Raw genomic sequence first — 19,291 nt, 5'->3', positions numbered from 1 at the left:
ACAAAAAAAAGAATAAGTTAACTGTTAGCTTTCTGTAATAAATTTAATATTTTTCTATAAAGTAAACTAACATTTACGTTAATTTTGTATCTATTGCCTTTGGGTCAATACCTTTTTATTAAGAAATTACAAATTATCGTAAATTAAATTGGGAGGCTAATCCATAGGATTTGACCATCTGATTAGTTTTTTTTTTTTTTTTATTATTATTTTAAGCTTTTTAAAATTCTATCATCTGTTTATAATAGCATCCTAACTGTCTATAATAAATATAAATAAATAATAATTTAATCTAATAATTATCTCCTTGATAACATGGTTCCGTTTGATTTCATTTTAATCCACCAGAGTACATATATTTTCCTTCAGTATACTGTTAGGACCGGACAGTCGTGACTGTTTACACATTTTAACTTATGATTTTAATTTTTGACTTCGATTTAATATTTCAACTCCTGATGATGGCTTTCAAGTAAGCCAAAAAATCTAGAGGATATTTCAATATGCTGGTAAGGTGGATTTTAATAATTGTTAATATTATTTAACTGTTTGTAATATCAGAATTCCAAAGAAATAAACGAAAATATTAAATATATAATATATAATAAGGACTTTCTTGAGGGTTAATACTTAGTTACTGACAGGGATTTGTGTGATTAGCTGGATTTCACTGCAATTTTTTAAGAATAAAATGTATATTGTTAACTCAAATTTTACAGAACGTTTAATACCTGACCCAGTAACCTAGAAGCCTGCACTCTGCAATACAGAAAAGCAATATTTTCCTTCTCACTCCATTTTTCAATGCTCCAGTTTTGTTAAAATACCTTTAGTTTGATTTAGCTTAAACAATCTTCATCCCATTTGCGAGTACACTTGGTGCTTATGTGTATCTGTTAGCGTAAATAAAAACAATTTTATCTTTGTTTCAAATAATAAAATGGCGACTTCTTTGATTATAAAATAGAATTTATTGCTACTCTTTTTTTCAGTTTTTTTTTTCAATTTTTATATTATGCGCTAAATAATTATTTTTAAAAAAAATCTGATGTGGATACAACCATATGACTTCTTTGTACGCCTATAAAAATACATATACACATTTTATTAAAATTAAAAGTACGTAAAACTTTTTTTCATTAAGAACTTCCGATATTTTTTCATTTTTTTATTTTTTATTTTTTATTGTTATTATTGAATTATTACAATCTCAGATTAATAACTATTAATAAATCAATAAAATTAAAAAAAAATTAAAAAAAGAGAGATGAAGTTTTATTCGAACCGATGTGCGTTCCCCCCCTTCTAAGATCCAAATATGTCATTAATTAAAATTTTATATGGCTGTAACTCTGGAGCCAATGAAAATAAGTTCCACTTATGATATATTGTTGAAAATCTCTCAATGAGGGCTTATTACTGCAGTTTAGAATAAGTCCAAAATCCAATTTTATTTTGATTTTGGGCTTTTTTTTGGACACTTTATGTCCAGTTGATTACAATCAAAATGGGAGGTGCACAACTAGATGTTACAACAGTCCTAAATCAAAAATTTCAACATCCTACGGCTAATCGTTATTGAGTTATACGAGTTATATACGCACATACATACGTATCGGAGGCATACGCAAGGGGGGTACCGGGTTTGAACCCCCCTCCTTAAACGTTTAAATACTTTTTAATAATAGGTCTATATAATTTAACATTCTATAAATTTACATATATATTTGAGTACCGTTTTAAAAATCCGTCTTATTCTCTCCTCTAATTTCTCACTGTCAGAGTAACAAAATCTATCGACTTAAGATCTAGCCCACTGCCCTTCCTCCTTTAATAATTTAAACCCCTTACTCGGGGCTGTGGCACGTACATCACTCAACGTGCTACACAGTAGCCGTCATTCATTTATTCTGGAAAACTGAAGAAAACTTATTCCTGTTATTTAGAGTATTTTTTTTGCGAGAAACAACGTATCGCTCTGCAAGGCCGTAGGGATTCGGAACGAATAGAGGTCAAGGTCGACCAAGAACCAAAAGAAAATGTTGGAAATTTCAGGGCACTTGTTCGATTTCGAAGAGCGACTGATACTGTATTAAAAAATATGTTGACGTGTACTCCTGAAAATGCGCAGTACACCAGTCCTAGAATACAGAATGAAATAATTGAAGTGTGCAACGACCTGATTGTTTGAAAACTCGTGAAAGAATTTAATGTCTCCAGTTGCTTTTATATTCTCGCCGATGAGACGTCAGATACATCAGGCTTAGAACAATCGTCACTGTATGTTCGTTATGTTGATAGGAAAATTTCACTGTGAAGGACAACTTTCTGCAATTCGTACCATTATATGACGTGACCGGAAAAGGAATCACAACGGCGACATTGGACAAGCTGCGTTCATTAAATAAATGTAAACATAAATAAGATTCGTTGTCAAGGGTATGAAGGAGCTATGTTCATGTCAGGAAAAGTAAACGGAGTTCAAGTCCATGCAAAGGAAATAATTCAGTCAGCTTTGTATGCCCACTGCTCAGCACACAATTTCAACTTAGCAGTATCCAGTGCTTATGAAGTAACTGCCATTAGAAACGATATGGGAACAATATCGAGTCGGTACGAATTTCTTAATACCCTTAAACGGCGAAATGTTTTGAAATCGGGGATAAGTGAAATGGAAACTACAACTTCACGCCGTGAAAACCTCGTTCAACTTTGCGCAACTCATTGGTTAGAAAGGTATAATCCTTCCGTGGCCGCGGTGTGAAATGGTATGACCCTATTATTGCAACCCTTCGAAACATATCAGAATGGAATGATAAAGACTCATCCTCACAGGCAAATTCACATTTGTGTGCTTTGACTGACTATCAATTTGTGATATCGCTGTTTTGTATTCAGACTGTTTTCTTTTAAGTCTCCCATTGTGTAAATTCCTGCAGAATTCAACTGTTGATCTCGTGGAAGCAATAAACCTTCCTAAAGATATTAACAGTGAAATAAAATTCGTAAAAAATGTTGAAATGTGAAATGAAATCGCAAAAATGTTGAAGAATTTTATAAAATTTTCATTTGCGTTTCTAAACTGTTGAATAAGTTGAGTTCCTCCATTCAAATCTCTCGCATGGCAGCACGAGCAAACAACCGTGTAAATTTGGACTTATCATCAGTGACGCCAGAAATTTACTTTTGTGTCTCTACTTTTATTCCATCTCTGGATCCTTTCATGTCCCAACTAGATTCGCGTTTCTTGAAACACAAGGAAATATTGAAAGGTTTTCAGTGCCTTTTACCGGCGAACCCAGACCTTCTGCCCCTGTCGTCTCAAGTATATATTTTCTCTTCGATCACAAAATTCTACGCTAGTGACATAAGAAACGGTTATCAGAAAGATCAGAATAATGAATTAAAATTATGGTATAGAAAAATTGCACGTCTAGAGAAAGGAAACCAACCAAAAACGGCCGCAGATGGGTTAATTATATGCAATCCCAACATAATGCCCAATATATTCACTTTGTTAGAAATACTAACTGCAGCTCAGTGTCCACATGTACAAATGAACGATGTTTTTCAATACTATGCCATCTGAAAACATATTTGCGTAATTCTACTGAAAATACACGTTTGAATGGATTAGCACTCCTCAACATACATAGAAACTACACTCCAACTGCAGAAGGTGTGTTAAATGAAATAATGAAAAAGAAACGTCGTTTGGATATTGTATTGTGAATGCTGAAATTTCCAAATGTAGTAATATAATATACCATAGGCTACGTACATTACAAATACTATATTAATTTAACTACCACTATTCTTTTTAAACAATGATTTTTCAAAACAGTAATACACTATAATAGAGTACTGATTTGAACGTTTGAGACAACTGTATTCAATTCTTCATTCAAATTACTTCATAGAACGTGGATTCATCAGTGCCAGTTTCATTCTTTAACCTCGGTGAGTTTCATATTGAAATTTGTTTAATTAAATTTATTTCATTATATTTGATTGCTTCCATGAATTTTTTATATTACGTAAAGTGCCTTACGTCTTACCTATAGTACAAAAATAACCGCTGACTAAAATATATGATTATTGTGTAGCCTAAGTGTAATAATGGCATGTGGTACTGGCGCAAGCATTTTTATTATACAAAATGAAGTAGATGTTAAAAGTTAACGAAAATTGTAACCTAAGGCTATGAAAAAAATACGTTAGAGAAGATTTTATTAGGGTATTTATGAATGTGTTATATTCGAACATTGTAAAATAAATATATCGTAATATGATATAAAAATGATAATAATAATTTACACACAAAATTTAAAATACCGATATCAATTGTATACAATTTTAATAATGTCCTACATTTAATAAAATTCTGCGTTCACCACTGGTGCGTACGTACAGACATCACGCCGATACAAGTCAAAGTGGATATTTCCGTTGAAATCTGAAAACCGAAATTTTTTGCGATTAAAATACTTCCTTTACTTCGTACATGGAAGTAAAAATGAAAAATATTAAAAAAAAATTAATTATTAATGAATTCATTTTTCAGTATTAAGAATTTTTTTCTTAAATGCATTATTCTTTGCACGTAAAAAATATTCCAAACATTAATTAGTTTAATTTTGAATTTCATTTTTGTTTACATTCTGAGTAAACAAATTTTTAAATACAATTATTCGGACTGAATGAAATATTTTAGATTAATACTATCCTTGATTTCAATTAAGATAAATTCGTTCTAAAAGTTTTAGCCTAAAATCGATTAAGCTATGATTACGATACTAAGAGAAGACGCAATTATTCGTTCGGAGCTTCACTTTTCCTTAAGTCTGGAGTATATTGTTAGTTTTCATTCAACAGTGTTAATAATTCGCATTTATTTTGTTTTTTATCTTTTTTTTTAATAATAAAGTAGCCTAGTATATATTGTTATTTGAATACATAAACACAATATCCGTGATCTTATCAATCCAAACTCGTACAACCTCGTAAATTTTTATATCGTTGAGAACAGACATTCTGATTTGTCATATATGAGGTTAGCTTTTCATGATATTTTCACACTATTTCTCCTTTTATAATAAGATTTTAAAGGCTGAACAAGCCACAACAAGTTCAGCATCACAAAGTATTATGATGTTGAAGAGGAAAAAATTAGTTTTTAATGTTCAAACCGACCTCGTATTTAAAAACAATAAAAGACTATTTAAAATATCTTATTTGCGAACTTAAGAAAATACTTTCATGTTATCTAAAGTGTTGGAACAATGAAAACAAATTAAAAGACTATATTTATAAAATAGTAGTAGGAAAAATGTTTTCATATAAAAAATAAATAACAATGAAATCTTTATTTTATATAAATTTAACTTCAATGGTATGATTGATCTATAATAACAATAAATTTGTTCATGAATAATATATTTATTTTTATTACAATATAGTATTAATGAGTCATTTATTTTTGTTATAAAGATTTTGCGACAATTGTGCACAGTGACAATTCCGCATACATCAGGTGATAAACAGATATCAGAGACATTTGACCTTGCTCTGTCATTGAAATACTAGTAAAAGTTTTTGCCTTAAAATATTCCGGTAATATTGTTATGTAAATATAAACTACGTAAAAATAATGTAAATAAAAATAGTATAAATAGGAACTAAAAAATAAACTTTGTAAAATATTCTGTTGCCTACTACGGAACTCCGGCTTGGTCTGTAAGATAATTACACTATGCGGAATGGTAAAAATGTGTCAATTGATTTATAGCAAAGACGTAAAAATTGAACTCTGCTACCCTACTCACTCGTGCTCTTTCTTTTAAGAAGTACTCCTATACGAGTTCATTTAACCACACTAAATCAATATAAAGAGTTTATCAAAATAATTTTGAATTCTCATTCGCTATGACACGACCTTTGAGTTTATTTTTCTAAGCGACAATTCAGAACACGGGACGGAATTGGACGGAATATACAGTAGGACACCATTATCAGATTTTCCGTATACCCCCAACTACACTGCTTTAAAAGAAAGCACACTAGCCAATAAAAATAAAAAAATTAATTCACTTTTTATAAATGTCAAAATACTATTCACATAATGTTTTACTTCAACAAGAAATGTATTTTTATCGATTTTTTTTTTTTTTTACTTGACTTTTGTTTATTTATTTTTAATTTTTTTGTATGGCACAAAACATACGTAAATTTAGGATTGTCTTAAAGCAATTACAAAATTAACTTCTGAAAGATTGATGGAAACAAATTAATTTGCCAAGCATAATCTACGATATAATGAGGTAATAACTTACATCCTGGGCTGTCACATTAAAAAACTAATGAATCTATCGCCAGTGGAGCGCAGCTATCTATGGGCTAATGGAGAGTCAAAAAGAATGGGATTCTACGCAGATTCTTTGTTTACGTTATCTTCCAGCTAATTTTTTTTTCAGTTTTTGTAATTTTTAAGAAATTATATTTGTTATGTTATAACACACAACTTAATTCCATTTCCATTCAATAAGTTTTTTATAAACTTTATAAGGTTTTAAATTACGTTGTTTATAAAACATTAAGGTAGGAAGTTTTAATTCCTTTCGGAAACTTTTAGTAAATTCTGATTCTTTTATTAGCAATTTTCTACCCGTTGAATTTTTTGTTACCTTCCCGGGGACTGTAACTAGAATAGGTATATTAAAGGAGAAAGTATGGTAACTATATCTGAAATTGGATATCAATTTTTTAAACGCAAATTTTATGTTTTAGAGTCCAACTAGTTATTCTACACAAAAAAATATATATTTTTTATGTATGTGCGTACGTATGTAGTACGTACATCATATGTACGTAAGTGTGTGTGTCACACTACTTTTTGGCCTTACATCTTAAATTTTAACAGTCTCACAAAATTCTCTCGCCGGCCTCCGTGGCGCAAGTGGTAGCGTCTCCTCGGCCTTTCATCTGGAGGTCCCGGGTTCGAAACCCGGTCAGACATGTATTTTGACACGCTACAAAAATTTTCATTCATCTCATTCTCTGAAGTAATACCTAACGGTGATCCGGAAGTTAAAAAAAAACCCTTATATCTCAGGATTGATAGAACAGATTTTCTTCAAATATTGCTGAAGTATTTCTATACGTGGGGCATTGACCGTATTATTATTTTTTTTTTTAATTTCTTAGGTAGATAACTCGAAAAACACAATTTCGATTTCTGTCGGAGGCATTTTAGAGAAAACTTTATTAAAGCAAATTTGTTAAATGCATTGCATATATATCTGCAATGTATTATATGTATGTATATATGCAATGTATGTAAAATCATCTCATATATTGAGATTATTTTATTGTGCGCATCGTGATACAATACACTATAAATCCATTATGGACTATAATACACCCTTCATAGGACAACAGGGCTAATGGAATTCATCTCAAAATTATGTGCGAAGGATTCGGACCTGTCTTCAGGAAACTGCGGAATATTTCCAACACTTGCTGTAAGACATAACCAGTTTTGCAAAATTACATGCCATGAATCAAATGAAATAAGAGTATCTCTACACTGTAGTCCATAATGGAATTATAGTGTATAGTATCATGATGTGCAAGATAAAATGATCGCACTGTATAAATAATTAAAAAATTATTTTTCAAAAAATCAACCCCTACCTCTTCTTTTGTTGTATATCCCTTCGACTTAAACACTTTTTGAAACTTTATAATTCTTATATGGAGTTATCAAGAAATACCTGAAAAAATTTTAAATTTTATAAATATATATTTTTTATAATATTTTTATTTATAGTCATTATCTACAATTAAAGTCATTAGCGACTTATCAGTATAATGTAACTGTACTGGTGGTAAATGCAAATGCGTAGTTTATCTTACAAACTCAGGTCAACCATTCCTGAGATTTGTGGTAAAGTTACATTTTACTAATTTAAAAAAAGACTTATGTTTTATAATTACATGACTTTATTATATTTCGTATTATAATAAAATATTTAATCTTTATAAATTTTTATTTATTTATTGGTCATAACTTTAAATAAGCAACAAAGTTTCAACCTCTAGACTACATGATAACTATACAATTTTAAAAGTTTAGCGAAAAAAGCGTATAAATTTTTATAAGTAGTATACTTTAAAATTTTTATTTCATGTTACAAAAGACAAAAAGTTTTTTTTTTTAAAGTTTATTTTTCTTATAAGTGTAAATTTTTAACTTTGTATTTAACATTTATAATTTGCTTACTAAGAACACTAAAAAATTTGGATACCATAAACGTTTTGTAATTGTGTTAGTACATTTTTATTATTGTTTAATAAAATGATGCAGTTATTTTATTATAAAAATGGAAGACCCTTAATATTTAAATTGCAAAAACATTCAGCATAATCGTAAATGTTTTGCAATGAAAAGGCTGTGCATGTTATTGTATGGCTTCGCCGGCGTAGCCAGGAAAGTTAACCAATACTTAATTGTAACCCCCTTTAAACTTTAGAATGATATGTCCAATAGGTCTGATAAACTTTTTTTAATTTTCTAATCATCCGGGGTTTCCCTTGCTAATATTAATTTGGATAATCGAGGTTTGCCTGTACTTGATGTGCTCTGTATGGTTGAAGCATTAAACAGAATAAATGAAATATATTTACAGTAGGTCTACCAATTGAGAAAATAATTGGTTATAAATAACTCCGCATCTAGAGATAACATAAATTAGCTGAACTGAAATTGTATTATGCATATTATAAGATTCTCCGTAGTTTTGAATAATCTACTTCATCAGATGATGAAAGGGAATCGTAAATATATTAAATTCAAAACAATCCATTAGATTAAATCTAATGAGAATACAGAGGGATTATAAAATCAATTCTCATATTTCATTATTATTAAAATATTTAAAATAACCAAATATTTTACCACCAGGTTAAAGTTAAATCGTAGGAGGTTTTAAGTGAACATGAAACATTACATTCTTTTTGTTTTTAATATTATTCAGTTTACTTTAATTCTTAATTCAAGCGAAAATAATTTACTAATGGCTTTACAAATATTGCATGGTACGGTTAAATGATTAATTCAGTAATGAATTTGTATACACTTGCACGTTATCTGACTTAATATCTACTTAAATTCTCTCATCATTTACAGATACCATCTGTATAATATACTACCGCATTTATTGATTTTCCACGGAGTGTAATATTGGTATTGTCAAATATATGAATTTATACAGCTTTCATTTTTGCACTTTCTATTATGAAGTTATCGGAGATAAAAATTGTTTTTAATTATTTTATAGTTACGGGTTTTTAATTGATTACCAGTATAAAATTAGGATAGATTGGAAAATACATTTTATGAAATTTAATTTCGTTTTTAATCCATATAAAGAACAGTTTTTGAAATTTGCATAGCTTATTATGAAGCCTGATATAATTTGTAATTTAAAATCCATACAGCACGAGCAAAACAAAAATTAAAGCGTAAAACAAAAGTTTTCTCATTTCAATTTTACAGTTGAAATATCAAGTGTTGTTAAATAACTAAACACAGTCAAGTATAAAGTGAGAGAAACATAAATTTAATAAATCTTGGATCAGTGATGTATGAGAAGTGGGGATGCGTGTTTGTATCTAGCACTCGTTAATAGTGTGTACGGTTAAAACAAAGCAGCTATGCGTAGTCAATTTAACCTCGAAAAGTATGTACAGTAAATATATACGTAATGTATATGAATATATATATATTTTTTTTTAAAGATTGATCACAAACAATATTAAAATACAACTGAATATTTCAGTGTGCATAATAAAATTTACCCCCTAATAATTGATTAAAATAATGAGTAGTACGAATAATTTGTTACGTTTACATATATGTAATTTCATAATATTATTAAAATCAAAAATTTGAATTCGTACGAAACCGTGTCGTACGATGGTAAGAACAGATCATTTTAGGACTCGGGCAGCTTGGAAAAATATACGTTTTCCCCCCTCACTGTCCTTTTAATCTTAAAAATCCCCATTTACACTCACCCTGAAAAATGGATCATCTTGCACCAAGATTTTCTAGGCACAACTTTCTATTTTTTGGATCAAACATGAACATCATTCATAACCTTTCATTCATTTGTCTTTGGTTGAAGTTATGATTAAAGAAATATATATATATATATATATATATATATATATTTAAATAGCGATTACTAACGAGTTTTTAGTTACCGTTCTCTTTTATAGCTTTTCATAGGGATAAAAAACTGATATTTTACAATCAGTGTTCTGGGTCATATTGTAGTCAATTAATAAAAATGAAAAAGAAAAACTGCTTTACAGAAATATTTGCATTAGTTTTTAAATGTATTAATGTTTTAGGAATTATTAGGATATACATATAAAACTTGAATACTGGCAGTCTCCAGAAATAGCGTAACATTTTTTACCAATAATACTAAACCGTTTTACTTTGGCGAGAAATGTAAACTAATATTTTAAATGATCGAATGATTAATAAAGAAATTGCATAGTTTTTTTTTTGGAAGAATGAAACAGAAAATATCCGATTGGACTGGATATTTTCATGACTACTCTGTCGTTCCTTCTCACAGATATAATCTAAAAATTATGACTTCATAGTTACGTTACATTTAACCAATAAGGATTCCCATGGTTCAATTCCCGTCAAGGCTCTGGCATTTTTTCACCTACAATCATCAATCTCATCTTTCTAGTTAAATTATTTGTAGTATATCTGGTTACAGTACTAAATAAAAAAAGGTTTTATGGAAGTAAGTTATTCAACTTATTGTTATTCTTTAATAATGAAAGGTCTCGTTTAATATTCTTCCTATGTAAAATAATTAGTATTTCAAATCAGTTGATAAATAAAATACTTAGAGCCAATCAAAGACGAGTATCTTTATGTTGGGTCACAATGTAAAAATTCTGATGTGGATACTAATGACATTCTTGTACGCCTATTAAATTACATATAGATATTTTTAATTCCTTGTACGAAGTAACGGAAGTATTGTGATCGCGAAAAATTTCGGTTTTCAGATTTCAATGGAAGTATCCATTTCGACCATCCCTGAAAAAAGTTTGACTAGTTTCGGCGTGACGTCTGTACGTATGTACGTATGCATCTCGGGTAACTCAAAAACGATTAGCCGTAGAATGTTGAAATTTTGGATTTGGACTGTTGTAACATCTAGTTGTGCACCTTCCCTTTTGATTACAACCGACTGGACCAAAAGCGTCCAAAATATCCTATTTTAAAAAAAAAAATGGATTTTTTACATTTTCTTCATTAAGAGCTTTTCAATTATATATCATAAGTGGTAATTATTTTCATCAGTTTCAGAGTTATAGACAAATAAATTATTAATTAATGAAATATTTGGTCTTACAAGAGAAAGTCACTTCGGTTCAAATTTAACTTCATCCCCTTTTTTACTTTTTTTTTAATTTAAATATATTGATTTATTAATAATTATTAACCTCTCATTGTAAAAACTATTTACAATAAAAAATAATTCAATAACAATAAAAAAAATTTATGAAAAATTATGAGAAGTTATTACTGAAATAAAATTTTATGTACTTTTTATTTTTAAAAATTTAATAGGCGTATAAGGAAGTTATGCACTGTCCACATCAGATTTTTATTGATTGTTTTTGTTGATTGTTAAACAAATTACTACGTTATTATTATTTATATTTCAGAAGCATTACTTATTATTTTGAAAATTAACCGGTTACATCATTTCCATTCCTGCGTGAAGAAATTTTAAAAATAATATCAAAGTGAGCAGGAATATAACTGGACATTTCTTACTGCTTCCCTATATATATATATATATATATATATATATATATATAGGTAGATCATCCGTAAGGTGTATCATTAAATAATATAAAGGCGTTAAACATTTCATAAGATCTTTACGGCATCTTTTATCACCATTAGTTAACATATTGTCGTGTGTTCGCCATTCAACAAGGAAATTGAGATACAGCACAAGAAAAAATTTCATATAAATACAGTTTATTACTATAAAATAATTTATACACAATAGCAATTCGAATTAAAATACAAAATTAGTTTAGTAAAAATTGAAATACCAAAATGCCATTACGATTTACTGTACGCTTTATAACTAACAGAAAATAATATTGAGTTAACAATAAGATAATAATCGCAAATTTACGATTTACTTTCAGTAATTATTATTTATTTTTACTGTTTACAAAAGAACTAATAAATAACCCTTTACAAATGAATAAAATAATGTCACTTTCACCCCTTTACCAATAATTCATTGAACAGCTTCTTGTTTCAACCACTGTCCAAAATAGAATACTCGTGACCCACTTTTTACTTGTTTGTCACTGAACACTTACTCCAAATGCTCCCGTACACTATAATCGCTTTTATTACACACTGAACTGAACTTGGAAAACTGTCACTCCGCTGTTCCTAGACAGTATTTATATCTCCTGACATGAAGTACCTCATTACCCGACCCGTCCTTTGTCATTTATTCTAGATTCTTCTTTCTTTACCTTCTCTCACGTTTTTCTTTCTGGAAGCTTCTCTATCCTATTACCCTATTACGATTTATTACTCATGTAATTTTAAAAGCATAAGACAGATGCACAGTAGTTCTATCTGGAGTGTCTGAAAAGATGTACCAATGGAGAGAATAGAGTATCGAAACCAGAAAACCGTTCATCCTGAAGCTGCGTGTCATTAATTTTTGTTGAATAATACTGGAACAGGACAAGTATAACTGACCAGGGCAACGGGTTTCTTCCAATCAAGATGAAGGATAGAGAAAAAAAAAATATCTAGACGGAACTAAAATTGATTCTTTTCTTAGACTAACAGGTCCGTTTAACAATTTTTTCTTTGTAATACGGATAATGGAATCTCCAAAAGTTCTTGTTCGACCAGAAGGATTACCAAACGGGAATAAGAATTTATAGAAAAACGTAAGCACGTGGAAAATGAAAATTATTACGCTTTAACAATCAATTAAAGAGACGAGTCAGGTTCTGCAGGCCAGAGGATATAAATACTGCTAGGGTCCAGTGCAGAGTCAGTAGTTCGGCGAGGCCATGTTCGGCGCAGTAGAAATAACAAGCGATAACAGTTAGTAGTTCTGCGAGGCTGTGTTCGGCGCATTCATGATAACAGCGATATCAGTAAGGATGTGGTAACTACGAGTGAGGAGTACGTCACGAGTATACCAGTATATTTTTTTATTTTGTTTATATGTCTTTAGGGTAATTTTTAGGAAAGTTTAAGTTTGTTAGTCTCTCAATTTCCTGGTCGAACCGCAAACATGAGAGAATACATAATCGAAATTATTTATTTTGAATCCTTAAGAGATAGATTTATTTCTAGATAATACAATCACTAAATAACCATTCAAAAATTCAATTATGAAGATAGCTTTAATTTCCTTTTATTAACACAATTGCCCAAAAAGTAGTGTAACGTATTTAGGCATGTTTGTTCCACCGTAGCGCTAGCTCAATGGCAGAACCGATTTAGATGTATGGCCCCGCGTTGAAATCCTTATGTTACCGGGAGTGTTATAGGCGATATAAATATGTATATATATATATATATATATATATATTTAATAGTGGAGAATTTCCGGTGGAAGCACAAACTTTAATGAATTGAATTAATGAACTATGAGCTGTGAGTCTCTATCACTGTGTGAGTTGGGTTTAAACTGAATGATTCGAATCAATCGAATGAATAGTATTGTAAAAATAATAGAATTGAATTTACGTTAAATAAAATAAACTAATATTTAATAAATTAAAAAAAACTGTTTAATAAAGATTTATATTTAATAATAATGGGCTTCCCATGGAGGACCGCGTGTGTGGATAGAGAGGCGAGGTGACACAAACACCTCGTGCGAGTGTAGACTAATCATCACCATCACTTGACAACAAACGGGGTGCCGCTGGAGCACTGTTTTGGAGGGGCAATCCCAATGCTCCTCCAAAACAGCGCAAATAATCTCTTATCCTATCTTTGCAAATAATCTCCGATTTTCAAAATTCAAAGGAGTATTTGGTAGTATAATACAAAATCATGATGGAACCAGTACAAAAAGAACAATGTTTGTCAACAATGTTTTTTTTTCGGCAGTCGTGTTTTTTAATTTTTGATATTTATATCTTGCCTTAAGTCAGTAATTTAATTTGTTTTCTTTAGAAAACAGAAATATATAGAAATATATACAAAGATTTTGTCGTGTCATTAGATTTCAAGAAAATGATTCATTTTATAAAAATAATTATACTAGTACACTTTCGTCAAGGTGAAGAAATTCATATTTACAAAAGTTCTGCTGTAACAAGAATTTAAACAAAGAACCAAAAGATGGTAAAGGTTATCTGATAACATGTGTGATAATCTTTATTTTAATATTTTATAATCAAGTCGTTTCTAAAGTGAACTTTCAATCGCTTTTAATATTTATTACAAGCCATTTTATCTGGCATATTCTTAGAGTATTCACAGCGTTCTATGAATCACACCACGTTTGACATCTTTTGGACTTGGTATATATTTTTCTGATCTAAAATGGAAAATCCAAAATTGAAAATTATTTTAATTTTTAATGTTAGAAAATTGTTGTGTATGTGCCAAATATGTCAATCTTACAAAATTAAGAAAGATAATGTTTCAGATTAAATTTTGTACAAAACCTATTTTATTTTGTATTAATAACTGAAAAAAGTTTAAAATTGGAAATGGAACCTGATGGCATTTTGAAATCCAATTTATCTGTATTTATAATGACTTTTAGTGTACATTTTAAATCGTTCAGTGTAAAATAAAACTAAAATGAAAAGTAAAATTCATTTCAGTTATTCAAAATATAAATCAATAATATTTATTTGTTACACATTTTATATTACACATTTTATAGATCCTGTCATGGATGGTAGTTTTGCTTCTATATGAATAAAAAAAAAATTGCCCAGTTTATCTGGAAGTCCACGGAATTACCTTTATCAGAGCAGCGTTATAACGTAAAACCATTGTATATTAAAAAAAAGTGATGTAATAGCCCATATTAATGCATAAAAATAATTGTATATGAAATTTTTTCTCATTTATATTTCTGCTAAACTTATAAATCTTATTCCTGCTAAATTTACGTTAGGGAGAACAAAAAACTTCTTAAAGAAATAGATGAGTGGAAATGATAAATAATGTGTATGAATCACTATTCTAAACATGTTTTTGCCATCCTGTCTAAATGATAACGTAATTAGTTATTTTCTAATCCATTTTCATAACGTTTTGGTTTTTGATTGTTTATATGAAATCCTAAAACGGAGCTTAATCCTACCTAAGAAAGGCAACTTAATAAGGGTAAATTTCTAATTATAATTATACTCATAATATTAATACTAAATTATTTAGCATTATTTTGTGTAATTAATATTGTTACAAAATAATGTTAACAACATAAGGAATGTAACAATATGATTTTAATTCTTTTTTTACAATATACTGAGCATGAATAAGTACAACAATATAAATATTATTTTTACATCCTCTTCATATTCTTGCATCTTTTTAATAAATTCAAAAATCTAGATTTTTGAATTTTAATGCATGGGTGCGGGGTTCATTTTTTGTAATATTGTTATGTTCAATTTTTTCTTGGTTTTCTAAGAGAATGAGTTTTAATTTTAATCGATCTCAATCTTTAACAATTAAGTTTTAGTTTGTAAAAACTTTTATTTATGTAAGAACTTTATTTACTACTCTTTTTAAAAATAGTTATAATTTTTATATTCCTCTTTTAGAAGTATTATATAACGTGGCTAATACTACGCACAGGTTATCCTTTCTGGTATTTTGTTTCCGTACTATATATTGTAACTCTTTTTGTATGTCAATTTTATACAAGGGAAATAAAGGTTTATTCAGTCAATTCAAATAATACTGGTTCTAGCCAACAAAGATAATAAATAAATAAAATTATAACAATTTTAAAGACGTTAACTACTAAATATTAAAGTTCATGTTAAAAGAAACACAAAAATTTCATGTTTATCAAATCAACAGTTATTAATAAAATATATTAATAAACACATTAACGTTCATTTTATAAAAAGAAATCATTTTATTTAAATTAAATAAACTGGTCAGGAGATCTTTCAGTAATGTAATTTATTTAAAATAGAAACTGAAACATAATAACATTCTTCCTTTAAAGTAGAAATGTTGTGGTATGTAATACGAAAATTGTTTTGTTATCCAACTTGATATAATTAAAGTGAATATTTTTGTTATACGATTTTTATTCGTAAATGTCATTCATAAACTGAACCTTTTAATGAATATTAATTCACAATTTTTTCTGTACTACCATAAGTAAGCAGTAATCAATAATTTAACCGATTAACTTTTAATTATTTTTCTACTAGTTTATCGGAAATAAAAATGGCTTAATTTTATTATTTTGGCTAAAATAGATTAGTTTCTGCCTATATGTTTTGCATTTATTGTGTCATTGTGCTTCAGAATACGAAATTCCACAAAATCAAATTATTTAATATTCCAGAAGACTCAAATTATAATTTCCAGTACGCTTGACATTTATTTAATGTTTAAAATCAAATAACGAATATTTTTTTGTTACTTAACCGTGCGGAGGAATTACTCACTCCTTCCAGCATCTTTATTCGGATAATCTTTACCAACAACGTGGACACCACGATCCTTTCGGTCTGCAGCATAGTCCCAATGATATTCTCTGGTGAAAGCATCCCGAATTCTCTCCGGTAAGCTACTCTTTGCTGCAAGAACCGATCTCACAAGAACACCGTGTGTTCTGCGGTTTCCTCTTCCTCTAAATAATCAAATTGCTCAGGAAGAACTCAGCATCCGGTCTCACATTTATACCTTAAAATATCAGTTAGATATCGGTTAAATATCGGTTAGGCACTAAGTCAACTCGTACCCTACTTCCCCGTGTTTTTGGTCTGAAGGTCTGGGACCTTCAAACCTGTAGGTTTATCAGCCCTTCCATGACTGATCCGTTAGTTAACCATATCTGGAAAAAGCTAAGGAGGAAAGTTTCTTTTAATTATTAATTTATTTTAGTAATCGCCTAAATAGCTTTTTCTCTTAACGAGCAATTATTAGTATCTATATATGTAAATACAGTTTTTAGATACATTTTCATTATATCCGTATGTGATTTTGATGAGTCATATTTTACAATGACGCATTTAAAAACATATATTCCATCACCAGTCAAATCAGAATTATTGCATCACGAAGTTCTTTTTACTTATTAACGCAAAAAAAATAAACACATATTATGTTTATTAAACCCAAATATTCGGTAGAAAAAATCTGACAACAATGTTGTAATACTTTTCTGGCGTTGGCGATTTATTTCTATATAGCGGAAAAATAATTATACATGAAAATAAACCAAAAAAATTTTTTTTAAATTAAAAATATCGTTATATTTAAAGTTTCAACAGCTCCCCCACCCGTATCATTTTCCACTAAGTATTTTTTTTTTTGAGTTTTTTTTTTCATTTGCACTACTAATATGCTTAGGAAGACATAAAAGCAATCGGTTAAAAAATATGCAATAAATAAAAACATAGCTTTTTTCGAATTTTCGGGAAGTGGGAATTTTTGAGCAAATTTTTTTTAAATGGCAGATAAGAATGCAAGTATGTACTGAGCATGATATAAAGTGTTGTAGATGCAAATTTTTGAGAAAACTGACCCCAAAGAAACTATGTACCCCACCACTTGGAAATACTGACCACAAAATGTTACCAAGAAATTCTTCAATATATACTAATCTATGAACAAAGTTCATTAAAATCGATTCTTCTAGTCAGGCGTTATTATGCCTTACACACTCACACACACATACATTCCTGCTTACGTATGTACGTACGTACAAACATTACCCCCCCACTTTTTTGTTTTTTTTTCGGGGTCCCTGCGTCATGAAACGTGGAGAAATGCAAAAAAAAACCATACTCCTGATGATAGGAAAGTTAGATGTGTTTAATTATTTTAATAGCGTTAATTTATTTAGTGTATGTTTCATCAAGAATCAAAAAACTGATAAGAAAAGATATATAACAAAAATTTTATAAATCTTATAAAAAATAACAAATATATCTATAACCAAGAAACATAATTTTCCTAATACACACAAATACAGAAAATTTTGAAACTGCGATTTTGTCCAAATAACTACTATGTAGTTAATAAGGTATTATTACCTTATTTGTCCAAACAAGGTATTAATAAAGAGAAATAAGCTTTTTGAGAGCAAATTATTAGATAATAGATTGTTAAACTAGCTCGGGTGAAAACTTCAAGTTGATAAATATAAAAATACTTATCTAAGTATTATAATATTTTTAAACAATTTCCATTTTTAAACAGAAATTTTGATATTAATAACAAAATTTCTAGATTGGTTTAGAAGTTTAGGCTACAGATTAGATGGAACGAAAGTTTGTGTTAGATACATATTATGACAACAAATTTAATATTAAAACCAATTTTGTAAATCGTATTCAAGTAAAAATAAAAAGAATTATCTCATTGAGATGCAACTCAGAAGCAACTTCACTTTTTATCAAAACTATGTAATTTTTTCTTTAAATTTTTTAAATGAATTTCAATTTGTATTCATAGATTTCAGTCGTTGGATGAATTTATTTCATCCAATAAATTTTCAAAGTTAAATCTTAGTTATCAATTATATCTTCTAATTTGTTTCATAATTCTCTTCATAAATATCTAATATATTTACCATGACATGAAAATCTAATAGGTTCGGGAAATTTGAGCGTAATTAAGCAATTTCAGTATAACTTATTTATTAAACCAATTATATAACTTCACTGGAATGAATTTCACATTAATTATGATTAAATATATATTAAAAAGGATCAGAGAATAATTTGGAAATAAAGTTAGACCAACTTAGTAAGATGTAAAATATAAAGCTATAAAATACAATGAAATTTATCCTAGAATCCAGATAGGTTTTAAATTGGAAAAAATTAAGTGGGCAATTTATCTAGTTTAAATTCACTAAGCCAACGATAAGCGAAGGGTATTTCAATTATTTTTAAATAGATAACAAATAAAGTTCGACACCACTCCAACGTCGATAGAAGAATGACCCCCAAAAAATATGATGTAAAAAAAAAT

The 19,291-nt window shown here is 28.8% G+C and overlaps 1 long non-coding RNA gene across 1 annotated transcript in view; it reads left to right on the top strand.

Annotated features, from left to right (window-relative positions):
- Positions 1–383: 383 nt before the first annotated feature.
- The window catches only part of LOC142318155 (uncharacterized), a 74,267-nt gene continuing 55,359 nt past the window's right edge, over positions 384–19,291 (top strand). The window contains exon 1 of the long non-coding RNA XR_012754835.1: positions 384–509. This is a non-coding gene — a long non-coding RNA (uncharacterized LOC142318155). The remainder of the gene's footprint in view (positions 510–19,291) is intronic.

This window comes from Lycorma delicatula, chromosome 1, assembly GCF_047948215.1.
Source record: "Lycorma delicatula isolate Av1 chromosome 1, ASM4794821v1, whole genome shotgun sequence".
In the NCBI taxonomy this organism is placed as follows: domain Eukaryota; kingdom Metazoa; phylum Arthropoda; class Insecta; order Hemiptera; family Fulgoridae; genus Lycorma; species Lycorma delicatula.
This window is presented reverse-complemented; position numbering and strand designations above follow the sequence as displayed.